This window comes from Tursiops truncatus, chromosome 14, assembly GCF_011762595.2.
Source record: "Tursiops truncatus isolate mTurTru1 chromosome 14, mTurTru1.mat.Y, whole genome shotgun sequence".
Classification (NCBI taxonomy): domain Eukaryota; kingdom Metazoa; phylum Chordata; class Mammalia; order Artiodactyla; family Delphinidae; genus Tursiops; species Tursiops truncatus.
In genome coordinates, this window is record NC_047047.1 from 37,448,843 (window position 1) to 37,463,671 (window position 14,829).

Consider the following 14,829-nt stretch of genomic DNA (forward strand, 5'->3'; position numbering starts at 1 on the left):
AAAAATACCTCCTGTGTCTCCCGTACTCTCACACTACTACCACACTTCACATCACTTCTGCCACCAGATGTGCTAGTTTTCCACACATCTAGAAATTCTGTCACACCATCTGGGTGTCCCATAATTTAACTCAATTCTGACACTATTGGAGGTAGTATCAGATCACATAGTTTAACGTCTCAGTCCCACAAGACACCCCCCCCCCCCGCCGCTTCAGATGCCAATTGCAAGTCCCAGGTTGTCACCTGTGTTTCTGACTGATCAGCTATACATCTCACAACCTACTCCTTGGGTTTGATAATTTGCTACAGTGGCTCACAGAACTCAAGGAAATATTTAACTCATGTTTGCCAGTTTATTTTAAAAGGATATGACAAAGGATACAGATGAATATCCAGATGGAAGAGATGCATAAGGCAAGGTATGGGGGAAGGGACACAGAGCTTCCATGTCCTTGCCAGGCATGCCACCCTCCTGGTACCTCCATCCTCCATGTGTCCAGCCACCTGGAAGTTCCCTGTACTTTTGGGATTTCTATGGTGGCTTCATCACATAGGCAAGACAGATTATTAATTCAGTCTCCAGCCTCTCTCCCCTTCCTGGAGGATAGGGGGTGGAGCTGAAAGTTCCAAGCTTCTAATCACAGCTTGGTCTTGCTGGTGACCAGCTCCCATCCAGGAGCCCACCAACCACTGCCTCATTAGAACAAAAGACACTCCTATCAGTTAGAAAATTACAAGTTTTAGGAACTTTGTGCCAGGAACCAGGGGCAGAGACCAATACATACATTTTCTAATTATTTCACACACTCTAAGTCCTTTTCATGGCTTTTTTTCTAGCATGGGGAGAAGACAAGTTCAGACCTGCACAGTAACCTGCCTGCGGTCTAACATTACAATCTCCCATGAGCAAATGCTTTAACAAAAACACGCACACATCTTCCAAGAAGCATCACTTTCAGGGACACACCAGTCTACAGTTGCAATTAGAAAAACAAAAAACAAAACCAGCTCTCTTACTGGAAAGCATATAGTCTTGCTAACATTTGTTTCCCTGAATAAAAGGCTTAACATTTTAAGCTTTCAGATGCTTTACAATTGCCTGCAGTTTATCTTCACAGTGTCTCCAAGAGCAATTGATGGATTCCTGCTTGTCATTTGCATTTTGCAGGTTCCATTTTGGCAACTCTTCCCCAAAGCAAAGATTTTCATCTTTGCTTCTAGAGACAGAACATCTATAATATCATTTCTTCAGCTTCTCAAAACACTAAACTTGCTTGTCCACTGGACATTGAAAAAAAAATATATATATATACAAACATACATATATATGACTGTTGCAGATGTTCCATATAGTTATGTGTATATATAGCTGCAACTCTCCCTTCTATAGAACTTTTTTTTTTTTTAGAACTTTGATTGAGGGGGGATGAGGAGTCTCTGGATCAATGAACAAGCACATTTCCAAACACCGGTAAAACTGACAGAAGAGTGAGAGAGTGACCCTAAATGGAGCCAAGAAGTGGATGGCAGAATTTTTTTTCCATCCTAAACTTTTCCCTGCTGCTATAACCTTTAGTTATACAAAAACAAACAAAGATTTTACAGAGGGGCATGGAATAGGAAAACTCATGGAAATTAGAGCTAAAATTGTGCAAAGAACAGCTGTAGCTGATCTAAGACTGATAAGAGGCCACAGAGCAGAGAGGGAGCTGAAGGAAGTCAGGGGTCTTGGAATAACTTGACAGTAGTATGAAAATTAGTCGTATCTCTGGATCCCAGGAATATGAAAATATTTCCCGAAGTTTTGCCATTTTTTTCTGCCTTAATGCCCTTTTTGTTTATGCTGCTTCTTAGTTTAAATGAGAAAATTACTTAAGTCATTTTTCATCAGCTTTTATTGCAGAATCTTGCAAAACTTTGGAAACTAAAACCAAGTCAACCAAAGGAATTAAAAAATCACAGTTGTTTGGGAAACAGTTATTATAGAATCAAAAAGCATTATACTCTTCAACATCCTTTGACCACATTATCATAGTCAATGTAGTCATCATCATCGTATAACTATTGTCTTTTTTTTAAAAGATTTTTTAAAGATTTTTTTTGATGAGGACCATTTTTTAAAAGTCTTTATTAAATTACAATATTGCTTCTGTTTTATGTTTTGGTTTTTTGTCCGCGAGGCATGTGGGATATTAGCTCCCCAACCAGGGATCGAACCCTCACCCCTTGTATTGGACAGCGAAGTCTTAACCCCTAGACTGCCAGGGAAGTATTATTAGTGTTATCCATCTGCCAGGCACCAAACCACATGCTTTACACATTGTGTCAATATCTTTCAATATCTCAGTACAGCCCTATGTGTTAAGATATTATCCCCTTTTCACAGATTGAAAAACAGAGGCACGGAGAAATTAACTTACTCACAGTCACATACTAGTTAAAGTGAAGTTAAAAATCAAACGCCAACCCATTTAACCCCAGAGTCAGGCTCATAACTGGCTCACCATATTCACACTTTCACTCAGTGATTGATACTTGTGGAAGCAGGTTTACCATGACCTAGTGAAGCTTAAATTTCAGGCCCTTTCATTTGTACAAGCCCCTTCCAAAGCCTTGGGAGTGGGGGTCCATGATGATGTGTTCACATGACCGTAAATCTTTGTACAATTAACAATCAGTTAAGACTGCTATCTCTTCACTCCAACTCCTCCTCCATCACACTTACCCTCACATCATGGGGCACTGGAGTGGCTATGGACATTTTTGGGATCATGCTGAATTGGGGGTTGGAGGATATATTTAATCTGAGTTTTATGTGATATTTTATGTAGTTCATAATCATGTTTGTGTACAGTTAAGCAATTGCTATCTATGTTGGTGTAGGAATGGCTTTCAGTAATTCTCTTAACCACTGATTGTGCCAACTCACCTGGTGTTGTGACAGTTAAACTAAAAGAGTAAAAATGTGGTGGGAAGAAAAAAGAAAAGAGCGGGAATTAGAGCAAATATTACATTTTTGACATTTTAAATTAAACTTGTGTAAGAATTCATAAGTCTTAAAATTAAGCTCCTTACTATTAGAATTAACTATTTTAAACCATTAATGAAATTAGGTACAGTATAATCTCTAAGACATTTTAGAGAGACTTTATTAAGTGTTTTATATAAATGATCATCATTTTTTTGGGTAATATGCTTGTATGAAGCAGCTTATTCCCCTGTGGTGCCTGATGAAGCATATATTTGATGTGAAGGAGCCCTGGCATATGATCACATGTGATGTGTGATAAACTTATAACATTGGCCTTCCCAGTCTGAATTGTCAGATGAGCAGTGAGAGGCCTACCTGGCACATACTTAATGAAGCATTTGTGAAGTGAATGAGCAAATGAATGAGTGAATGAATCATTAGATTTATAGTGTTTATATGTCATCAGATTTACATATCATTCTCTAGATTGAGACCCCTTGGTTCCGAGAGGCTGAGTGATTTACCTCCTAACACTCGATGGCAGAGTGAAACAAGGACCAGTTTGCCTGACTTTCAATCATGCATTCTTTAATAAGATTTCAGATCATGGATATTTTCTAGAAGGCTTTAAATAAATCTCCACCATTTCCAAGCACTAAAAGTACCTCTTTTATAGCCTAGAAACTGCTGTCCTTCAGTGGAAAAGAATTCCTCTTTAGAATATCTAGGAAATTAGGCAGTGATTGTTTTAAATATGCCTTCATGTTACCTGACCTGGTTCTGATAAAAAAGATGCCAAAAGAGTCTTGTGGCAGCTGGTGGGGTGGGGTTAGGAGTGGGGGGCGGTGGGGAGACTCTTTAGATCAAGGGTTTTCAAACTCAGAGTTTTGACCCATTAGTGGTTAGTGAAATCAATTTAGTGGCTGAATTTTTTTAATAGAATAAAAAGAAAATATCAGATTTCATTGCCACATGGTAAAGGAACTAAGTATTGCTTAGGGAAAACTTTGATGCACCTTGTCACAATATAAAATATAAATATATATATTTTTAAATTCATTAATTTTTTTATTTTTGGCTGTGTTGGGTCTTCGTTGCTATGTGCAGGCTTTCTCTAGTCATGGTGAGTCGGGGGCTGTTCTTCATTGCGGTGCACTAGCTTCTCATTGCGGTGGCTTCTCTTGCTGCAGAGTGTGGGCTCTAGGCTCACAGGCTCAGTAGTTGTGGCACACGAGCTTAGTTGCTCTGCGGCATGTGGGATCTTCCCAGACCAGGGCTCAAACCCGTGTTCCCTGCATTGGCAGGCGGTTCTCAACCACTGCGCCACCAGGGAAATCCCTAAAATATATTTTTTACTGTGGATCATGGTCAGAATTTTTTTAATTAATTAATTTTATTTTTTAATTGAAGTATAGTTGATGTACAATATTATGTAAGTTACAGGTGTACAATATAGTGATTCACAATTTTTAAAAGTTATACTCCATTTGTAGTTATTATAAAACATTGGCTATATTCCCTGTATTGTACAATATATCCTTGTTGCTTATTTTATACCAATAGTTTATACCTCTTCATCCCCTACCCCTATATTGTCCCTCCCCACAGAATTTTTTTTTTTAAACTAGTGTTGGTGACCAAGTGCCTAGAACAGAATAAGAGTATAACATTCAGCATAGTATGTATTTAGAAGGAATAAACCCAGGGGCGGAAATGTAATTGTTTTGGGCTGATGAGAAAAGGAAGGAGGAGGACTACCACATTTGGGCCAGCCCTTAAATGATGCACAGAGGACGGAAAGCTCAGAGCCTGTGTTGTAAGGCCAGAGGTCGAGGCCTGGAGGTTTTTACGGAATGGGTAGACCTCCAGGGCCATGGGAAGCTTCTCATTGGATGGAGATTCAGCCTGAGCTGGGCCTGTGATAGAATTTGATATGGACAGGTTTGCAAGAGGCTAAGTTGAAGTGGAGATATCACTGGGCATGGGGGAAGATCAAGGTTGTTGACTATGAAGTTGGTTGAGCTCCAGTTGCAAGTGTAGTTGGTTTATTCAGTGCTAGATTTTGCAAGAGTGGCATGAAAGGATGTAACTAGAGTTCATTGGGAGTGAGTATAAAAACACTGGAGAAACTGGCACTGGGCACCTACTGAATTGTGGGGGACCCTGCAGGCAATGGGGTGGGGTAGGCAAGAACGATACATTGGGATTAAGAAGTCATCGCTATTACCTGTTTGTTTCAGACTGCTTAGTACATAAAAGTTATATATTTACAATACTGCAGTGCTATACCAAATAATATTCGAGTAGAATAATGAGTATGAAAGTGTTATATCCACCTTTTGTTAGCATTTTCCTAGTGAATCTTTTTCCATTCCTTTATTTATTTATTTATTTATTATTATTCTTTTGCGTTACACGGGCCTTTCACTGTTGTGGCCTCTCCCGTTGCGGAGCACAGGCTCCGGACGCGCAGGCTCAGGGGCCATGGCTCACGGGCCCAGCCGCTCCGCGGCATGTGGGAGCCTCCTGGACCGGGGCACGAACCCGCGTCCCCTCGGCAGCATCGGCAGGCGGACTCTCAACCACTGCGCCACCAGGGAAGCACCCCCATTCCTTTATTTTTAACTTTGACATATTGTTTTGTGTGTCTCTTGTAAATAGAAAATATTTTCATTTAATTAAGAATATATCAAAATGTAAAACAGTGTTTTGATTAGGAAGGTGAATAACTGTCAAGATTCTTACCTTAAAGAAGCAATTATAAGAAAATACTAAAAATTATTAACTATATAACTGGATGGGTTAAAACAAATAGTTCACCAGGTAGCTTGAAATACAATTCATTAAATCTGAATCTATAAAATTGTAATTACGTTAGAGTAAGTGACCAGAAGAAAAAGAGGTGTGGAAGCAAATAGTACTATTAGATCACACTGAACCAATTTCAGATTATTAGGGATTTGACATCCCGCTATTGCTGAAAGAAAAAATGACAGAAAAAAAAAAAGATATGTGGTCAATCTATTTTAAAAATCATTTGAGGCCTTGGAAAAGGGTCAGAATTTAACTTGAAATTTTTATATAAGAAAAATTCTCTAATAAATCTACATCTTAATGAAGTATTTGTCTTTTAGCTAAAAGAGTAAAAAATACATCAATCTTAAAATTCCTGGGAAAAAAACTTGAAATATGTTTATCATATTTATATAAAAATACAGTATAAAGGCTCCACTCTCAAGAATTCCAGGAGTTGAGTATAGTTTTATTGTTGTTATTGTTTTCATTTGTTTTTTCCAGTAGGAAGATAGGTTTTCGTTGAAATATTCATGCTCTCTTACCTGATCCACTTTGTCATATTGTGAGGAAGGCTGGCTAAGGATCAGAACCAGGAAAGTCAGCCTGCCCACACTGGCATCAAACTTTGGGGATTATGAGCATCAGATAACTCTCTGAGTGGACCTACTACAAATAGCTGTGAAATACATTATGCACGCTGACATTATTCAGGCAGCTGCATTTTCTGTTCTGATTATCTTTGCATAGAATAAGTTTTTTTCTCAGTTTCTGTGTTAACAGAAAGAGGGTTAAGATTGGATGGTCAGTGTGGTAAACATGGACCAACACAACAGTGCCCAACAGTTACCAAACAAATTCATTTTCATAGCCAAGCTAAGCCAAAACTTAAAACACAAAACAATCATATTCTCAGGTTAAGACAGAAATACTTTGTGGGCTATAGTGAGCTAACTCCAACAATAACATTTAACAATATATCAAAAGTCCCTTATATCAGCCATGATTAATTAGTATAAGGTAGCAATTATACCATTAATATGGAAAGACCAAGATATTATCTGAATGAAGTAGTAATTAAATCAGAAAGGATTTAAAAGATAACTCTGTCAGAAATCATGTCATCATACTTGCTGGAAAAATAATCATTGTTGAAGCTGAGTTATACTTGGAGGTTCTGTTTTCTCTACTTTTGTATATCTTTGAAATTTTCCATTAAATAAGTGAAAAGGAAACAGACAAAAGTTAGAAAAACCTAAATCACTTTTTTTTTACTTCTCTAGAAGTAAAAATAAAGCTTTAAGTGGCAGGTTATGGAAGAGTGAATGCTACAATGAGTATAACTAGACTTTACCACAAATTGAATTCATAGTCATTAAAAATTTTTCATTCATTTTTGTGTGTATAAGCGTGTTGGTTTCAGTGCTCATAATATACGTGGTAAGGTTGAGTAAAATGTTTTTGTAAGTATATATCACAATATAAATGTCAGATATTCTTATTCATTCTGAAAATTACCAGTAGCCGATGTCACTGAAGCTGATAGAGGGCAGTATGGTCTTGTGATTTTTAGCAACAGATCCTGAGAAATGGGCTGTGATCCCAGTTTTGCTTACTAAGGAAGCAGCCCAATTCAATCGTCATTTAAGTGACATTCATTAAGGGTTCAACACCATACTAGAACAGCGTGACATAATGGTAGGTTTGGAGTCACACATGGGCTAGAATCCTGGCTTGGCCATTTATAGTCGTGTGATCTTGGGCAAAATAATTTAAACTCATTGGACCAGGCTCAGCTTCGTCTTCTGTAAATGGGAACAGTAATAGCTAACTGAGAGGGTTGTTGCAAGGATAAAATGAAATACAGCCCATTATGTATCTAGAACAGTGTCTGACATGTATTGACAGTATGTGCAATAAACGGTGGTTATTATTACTGTCTGCCCCATTGAGTATGATATATTCTCTCCATAGTGATAAGTAGAATATAGAAATATCCATAGTGGTAAGTAGAATGCAGAAATAGGTAATATCCTACTGCAGTAGGCATTCTAAGATAGATACGTACGCAGGGTAGCCTAGCTCTTGACATGGACAGCATTATTCAGATGAAATTTTCTTGCATCAGTCTTTCAGGCTCCTTTACTTTGGGGGAATCTAACATTAAAGTTCCTGCAGCCTCCTGAGGCTGGCATTTTGAGAAATCAGCCAAGAAGGAAACAGGCTGAAACCTATTCCACCCTCTAACTTTGCACCTATTCCACCCTCTAACTTTGAAACCTATTCCACCCTCTAACTTTGCACCCACTAGCTTCACAGCTGGACCTCTCTTCCAGGTGCCCTTATTTCCAATTGATCTGACTCTAGGTCTGCCCCTGGCACCATGACAATTGCCTGGAGCTTCCAAAGTCAGATGCCACCACCCCTTTCTTATCCCTCATATCAGACCACCCCTTGCATGCCATGGCCTGGGTGGAGTTTAGCCACTCGTCCTAGGCCTGAGTGTTAAGACTTCTATGCATCTCCGCAGTTAAGAGAGCATCCACATATATACAATGGAATGTTGCTCAGCCATACAAAGAAACGAAACTGAGTTATTTGTATTGAGGTGGATGGACCTAGAGTCTGTCATACAGAGAGAAGTAAGTCAGAAAGAGAAAAACAAATACCGTATGCTAACACATATACACGGAATCTAAAAAAAAAAAAATGGTTCTGAAGAACCTAGGGGCAAGACAGGAATAAAGATGCAGACGTAGAGAATGAACTTGAGGACACGGGGAGGGGGAAGGGTAAGCTGGGACGAAGTAAGAGAGTGGCATGGACATGTATACACTACCAAATGTAAAATAGATAGCTAGTGGGAAGCAGCCACGTAGCACAGGGAGATCAGCTTGGTGCTTTGTGACCACCTAGAGGGGTGGGATAGGGAGGATGGGAGAGAGACACAAGAGGGAGGAGATATGGAGGTATATGTATATGTATAGCTGATTCACTTTGTTATAAAGCAGAAACTAACAATTATATATAAAGCAATTATATATAAAGCAATTATATATAAAGCAATTATATATAAAGCAATTATACTCCAATAAAGATGTTAAAAAATTTTTTTTTAAAAAAAGAGAACATTCACCATTTCTAACAATTACTTTCCCACTGCTGCCCTCTCCTTGGCTCTATTTCTCACCCACCCCAACTCCTCCTAGCATGCTACATGACATGCATAGTTATCTAGCATGTAGAGGATATTCACTAAATATTTGTTGAATAAATGATGTTTATGTTAATCACGAGGATGGGAGGATATTCAGCTAAGCATGGGCATGGGTGTAGGTAGTTCTATAAGTCATTGTATATTTAATACTCAACACCAGGCCTTTTGTTGATGTCTTTCTATTCATTCTGATTGTCTGAAGCTCATTCTCTAACCTATTTCTCAGGAAAGGCACATGAGAACAACATTCCCTAATAGCAGTTTCTTTGTGCCCTTTATACTTGAGTCAGTTTTGCTCTAAAACAGGTATTTCAAACTTTAACATCTCAAACTTCTCAAAACCCTGATCATTCTCTTCTATTTTCTCGTTGGCGATAGCGAACCTCACCTCCTACATTATAGAGGAAATAGAAGCCCCATTTCTTAATATAAAATATATAGGCCTACTTTCCTCCTTCCTGTCATTACAACAGAGAGTCTATCTTTATTGCTCTTTAATGTAAATCCCTCTTCTCATTTAGATTCCATTCCCTCCTTCTTTTTAAGGAACATTACACTGTCAATTATAGTTTTTTTGTTCACGTATATTTAAACTCTCAATTAGACCCTTCTCATCAAGTTTTAAATACATTCCAGTCATTCCCATTTTTTAAAAAAAGTCACTCAATCCCACATCCCTCTCCAACTATCATCTTATTATCTCCTTCCCTTTATGGACACACTTTATGAACGTGTGATTTGTACGTGCTATGTAGCTGCAGTGGTTGCCTTCTCAATATCCATCTCCCATTCTTCCACAGAAGCTGATTCTTTTAGAGCAGCAATGGGTCAAGCTAAAGAGTTACATTTCCTAGCCTCCCTTGCAGCTAGGAGTGGCCACATGACACAATTCTGACATATAACATGTAAGCTGAAGTCAGCTGAGGATTTATAGAAAATGCTTGCTTTCCTGGTATAGACACCAAACCTTTCCCTTTGATGTTTCTTTCTTCCTTCTGTCTGTAGCACTGGCTTGAGAGTGAGCAGCCATCTTGTATTCACAATGGAAAAAAAAAAAGCCCATATTGAGGATGACAGAGCAGAAAGAAGGGTTCTAGGATATTGATGACATCATGGAGCACTGCACCAGCCTGAATGTCACCCTTTGTCATTTTTGTTATGTGAGAAAAATAACTCTATTTAGTTAAGCTACTGTCATCAGGTTCCATTACATGTGACCAAATGTGATTCCTAAACTATAACCTTGTTCCCTATGTTTCCTCACCTTTGACTCATTCTCAAACCATTCCATTCTGGCTTCTGGCCCATCATTCCACTGGGCTCACCAATGACCTGCATGTTGTGAAATCCAGGGGACACTTTCAGTTCTCGTGTTACTTAACCTCCCAGCAGCATTTGACTCTGTGACTTCCTTTTTGAAACAGTCTTCCCGTGGCTTCTATGGGTTTGCTCCTTCACCTCCAGCTGCCCCCTCTCTGTCTCCTTCATGGGTTAATCTTCCTCTTCTAGCCAAACTTACCATCTTTCAGCCTCTATGACATACCACAGCCTCAGCAACATGCCTTTCCCTCTTTCTGGAATGCTCTGCCCTCCCTCCTTTTGCCAGCTAACTCTTCCTCACCCTTCAGTTCTCCATCCTTTTTTTTTTTTTAAAGGTTTAATTTTATTTATTTTTCACTGCATTGGGTCTTCATTGCTGCGCACAGGCTTTCTCTAGTGGTGGCAAGTGGGGGTTACTCTTCGTTGCGGTGCGTGGGCTTCTCCTTGCGGTGGCTTCTCTTGTTGTGGTGCACGGACTCTAGGTGCGTGGGCTTCTCTTGTTGCAGAGCACGGGCTTAGTAGTTGTGGCTCACGGGCTCTAGAGCGCAGGCTCAGTAGTTGTGGCTCATGGGCTTAGTTGCTCTGCAGCATGTGGGATCTTCCCGGACCAGGGATCGAACCCACGTTCCCTGCATTGGCAGGTGGATTCCTATCCACTGTGCCACCAGGGAAGTCCTTCCATCCATTCTTCACTTCCTCCTTGTGAGGTCAAATTTCCCTTATTCTATATCCCTTCATAGCTCTTACATAGTTAAAACTTTACCATCTTTAGTGTAACTCTTTAAGTTGCCCCTCCCCTCAGAATGTAGGCTCCATGAAGGCAGGAACCAGTCTATTTTTGCTCATTATTATCTCCAGAACCCAAAATATTCCCCAACACGTAATATGTGCTAAAGAATTAGTTCTTGGAGTAAAAGGATGAATGTATAATTATACAGTGATATTTTATTGTCTGTCTTCTTCCAGCTCCATGAGAGAAGGAAACATATCTGTTTTATTCACAACCATATATGTGGTACCTAACACATACTGCATGGCACATAGAAGAAAACATAATAAATTAATTTTTTTAAGGAATAAAAGAATAAATGAATGAGTACGGTTCCAAGGCAGACATTCTAGTAGTTCTACAAGTAGCATGTCAGTGTTTGGGATTTTTTTTTTTAACTATCTTTTAATAAAGTTTCTGGTTATAATAGAGCACCAAATACCTTTATTGTCTCCAGAGAACAGTCTTTTGGAAAATATTACTTACTAGCTTGTTCTCCTTACAATATGTCATGCCTGAAATAGGCTGTCTATAAAGATCTTGAATCTATACACTTCTCCCCCCTTTTCGTTGCCGTCACTCTCATCAAAGTCACTATCATATTTCCCCTGGACTAAATTGGGCCACACACTTTTCCTTAAGCATTATTTATTAAACTGTATATAAACTTGGATAGTCCAGAGTTTTTATTGTATCTCAGGGCCAAGTATCATATCTGTTTATGTTACCTCCAAAGAAAGGTAGGCAAGTATAATATTTTTACTACCAAAAAAAGCATAAATAATATTTTATTTTGTTGTGGGAGAGGATTATTTCCATTCTTCATTCTACAAAATATTTCCTTTACTTAAGGAAAATAAGTATTTTTTAAACTAGCAACAAATCTTTGTTTTCAAATGACCAAACTGAAAATATTCAGTTTAAAAAAAAACAAAAACAGCCAAAGACCTTTTAAGTCCCCCTACCTCCCTGCCCCATGAATTCTTAGCCTTTGAGGTACCTGAGATGCTCAAGGAGATTGACAAGAAGAGGCAATTATGCAACTGTGACAGCCCTGAGAATGTGCCCAGTCTTGTAGTCAGCATATCTGGATCCTGCCCTTCCTCCAAGGCAAAGCTCCTGTCTTTCTTCCTCAACAAAACTTCCCTTCACCCACTCATAGCTGTGAATCTCAACTTACTATATGTGTCTAAATAAACATATGTGTATATGTATCCTTTCCTCTCTAATCAGCCTGGGAAGGATGGAACATGTATCTTACACATTGTTGTATCCTCAGAACTTAGTGCAAAATCTTGTAGGTGTAATGTTTTTCTGCTGCTGCTGTTTATTAGTATTATTTTTGCTAATAAGATTTACCAAGCACTTGCTATTGTGCCAGGCACTGTGTTACGCTCAGTAGAGGCTATTATTGTTCCCTTTTAACCAATGACAGTTTAAGTAACTTGCACAAGTCTCATAACTAGTGAGCAGTGGACCCAGGACTCAAACCCAGCTTATCAGATTCCAGAGCTTGTGCTTTTCACCACTAGGATACCTTGTCCCTCGTGAATATTCATAGGTGCCAAACTCTTAACAAGCCTGCATTTGCTCCTGCCTAATGCTGAGAGGGTACCAGGTGAGCAGCTTTGCTTGTAACTACTCAGAGGCATTTCAAATTGTTTTCAAACGAAGTTGTAGCTCTGAAAATAATTAAAGAAACCATTTTTAAAACAGCAGGAAGGGGTGATGTATAGAGGTCCACTTTGACATTTTGATGTGTGTTTAAACACATAGCTCAGGGCTATAAAAAACCACTACACTGAGATTGCAGAAGGATTAAAAATCAAATTGCCTTTGAAAAATTAATAATTTTTTAGAGAACTGTAAATGACATCCTATCATCTCTGGGGAAATCTTTCCCTAAAGCTCCAAGCCTCTTGGTGACCAGGATGAATAAGTTGGCCTTCCTTTTTGTTTCTCCATTTTCTGCCCCAGAGGGCCAAAAGGAAACCATCTCAGTTTAAGATTTAAGCTTTATTTGTTGAAGTTACTAGCTAGTTAAACTGGAAGCAAGAAAAGCCATTTCATGTTGGCATGACAGTAGAAAGCATTCAGCCGCATTCCAACTTAATGATGGAAGATTAGCCAAGGTTATTATTAAATTTTAATCTCTTCACTTAACTAATAAGGTCGATTAATACCCTTCCTGTCAAGGGAAAAAAAAAGCATTACAAAGTCTTGACTATTGGTATTTTAACCAGCTTACCCTGTTGTATTGTGAGTAAAAGGCACTATATCATGGACCGCTGAGTTTCCTCGAAAGCTCCAGAGAAACAAACAGATGGAGAAAAAAAGTCCAGGTGTAAGATAACCCAGAGACTTGAACCTGTAGCAAAATGGAGTTTCTCCAAATTAGGCAGCAGGAGAAGCAGCAGATAAGAGCAACTGGCAACTGAAGATATCCTTGTTATTCTCTGGGCTAGAATCATGCTGGCAGAAGCTTTAACTAACTAAATTTACTTGCAGGTTCTCCGAAGGGAGTGATCATATTGCACCAGGGTCACTTTTCATAACACACTATTTTGCAAATGAGTTCCCAGGGCCTTGTAAAATATTTGACTTCTAAACCTCAATATAAGTATTAAAATGTCAGCATGTCCATTACATGTCCCAACTATAAAAAATATGAGTTTAACGATCTACTTAAAATGGAAAGTCCAATAATATTTATGACTTCTTAGAGCATACAGTCTTCATTTTGAAAGACTTAAAGCCTCCAGGAGGTGTTTATTCAAAATTAGCATCCAGTAACAACACCTTGGGATATCCCTGTTCTGGCAGCACCTGTAGCCAGATCTGGTTACAGTTATTAAATCTAATGCTGGAGTTGCTGACCTCAGGAAGACAGGTGTCCTCTCCAACAGCAGGTCCCTATTCTGGTCAATAAAATTTGTGCTCTTCAGGCCTGGTCTGTTTGCTCAGGTATGTGGCCAGCATAGTAGCCTTGTCACAAAGAATTAATGGAGTTTTCATCTCTTCCCCAAATAAGTTGCTCTGTAGTTAATTGAGCATTACATTTCCCAAAAGAAATGCTCACTTGGCTAAATACATAATGCCATTCATCAGTTTATTTATTAGTTAATCCAATATTTATTGAATACCTATTATGTGCTAAGCATTGGAAGGTTATGGAGATACAAAAATTAATGACAAGAAATCTCTTTGATCAATAAGCTCAACTTAGTAGCCCAATAATTGTTTGAAGGATCCAGATTAGATCCTCTATCTATATTTTATCCACTCAGCCTAAACTTCAAAGCCTATTTCAGGTCTTATCTCTTCATTCACTCATTTAGGAAAACTTTATTGGATTCTTAAAACTGTGTTAGGCACTGGAATGATGAAGATGAAGAGAATATAATCCCCACCACCAGGATCCCCCAGCCTTGTGGGGAGATATGTGAGGTAGACAGGACCTGATGTGGAAGACGTTGTAAGCCAGGTTAACCAAGGAATACGGGTTTTATCCTACAGCGGCAAAGAGCTATTAGACAACCCTAAGGAAGAGAGAAGCATGATTAAATTTGCATTTTAGAAAAATCAACTTAACAATGACAAAGAAGATAGATAGGTAAGGAAGAATGGCCGGAGGGAAGAAACCAGAGGGGAGGAAAATCCAAATTCTAAAATTATTCAAGAAATAGAAATAACAACATTTTTATTAACAAACTGAATGTGAAGACTGAGGGAGAGGATGAAGTCCAAGATGACTTCT

The 14,829-nt window shown here is 38.7% G+C and overlaps 1 long non-coding RNA gene across 2 annotated transcripts in view; it reads left to right on the top strand.

Moving 5' to 3' along the window:
• LOC109551223 (uncharacterized) overlaps positions 1-14,829 on the top strand; it is an 87,926-nt gene that overhangs the window by 24,191 nt on the left and 48,906 nt on the right. Inside the window, exon 3 of one of the 2 annotated variants that reach the window (XR_002177964.3) lies at positions 9,989-10,723. The exons of the other annotated variant lie outside the window; for it this stretch is intronic. This is a non-coding gene — a long non-coding RNA (uncharacterized lncRNA). Of the gene's footprint in view, positions 1-9,988; positions 10,724-14,829 lie in introns of those variants that run through there. 2 annotated transcript variants of the gene reach the window in all.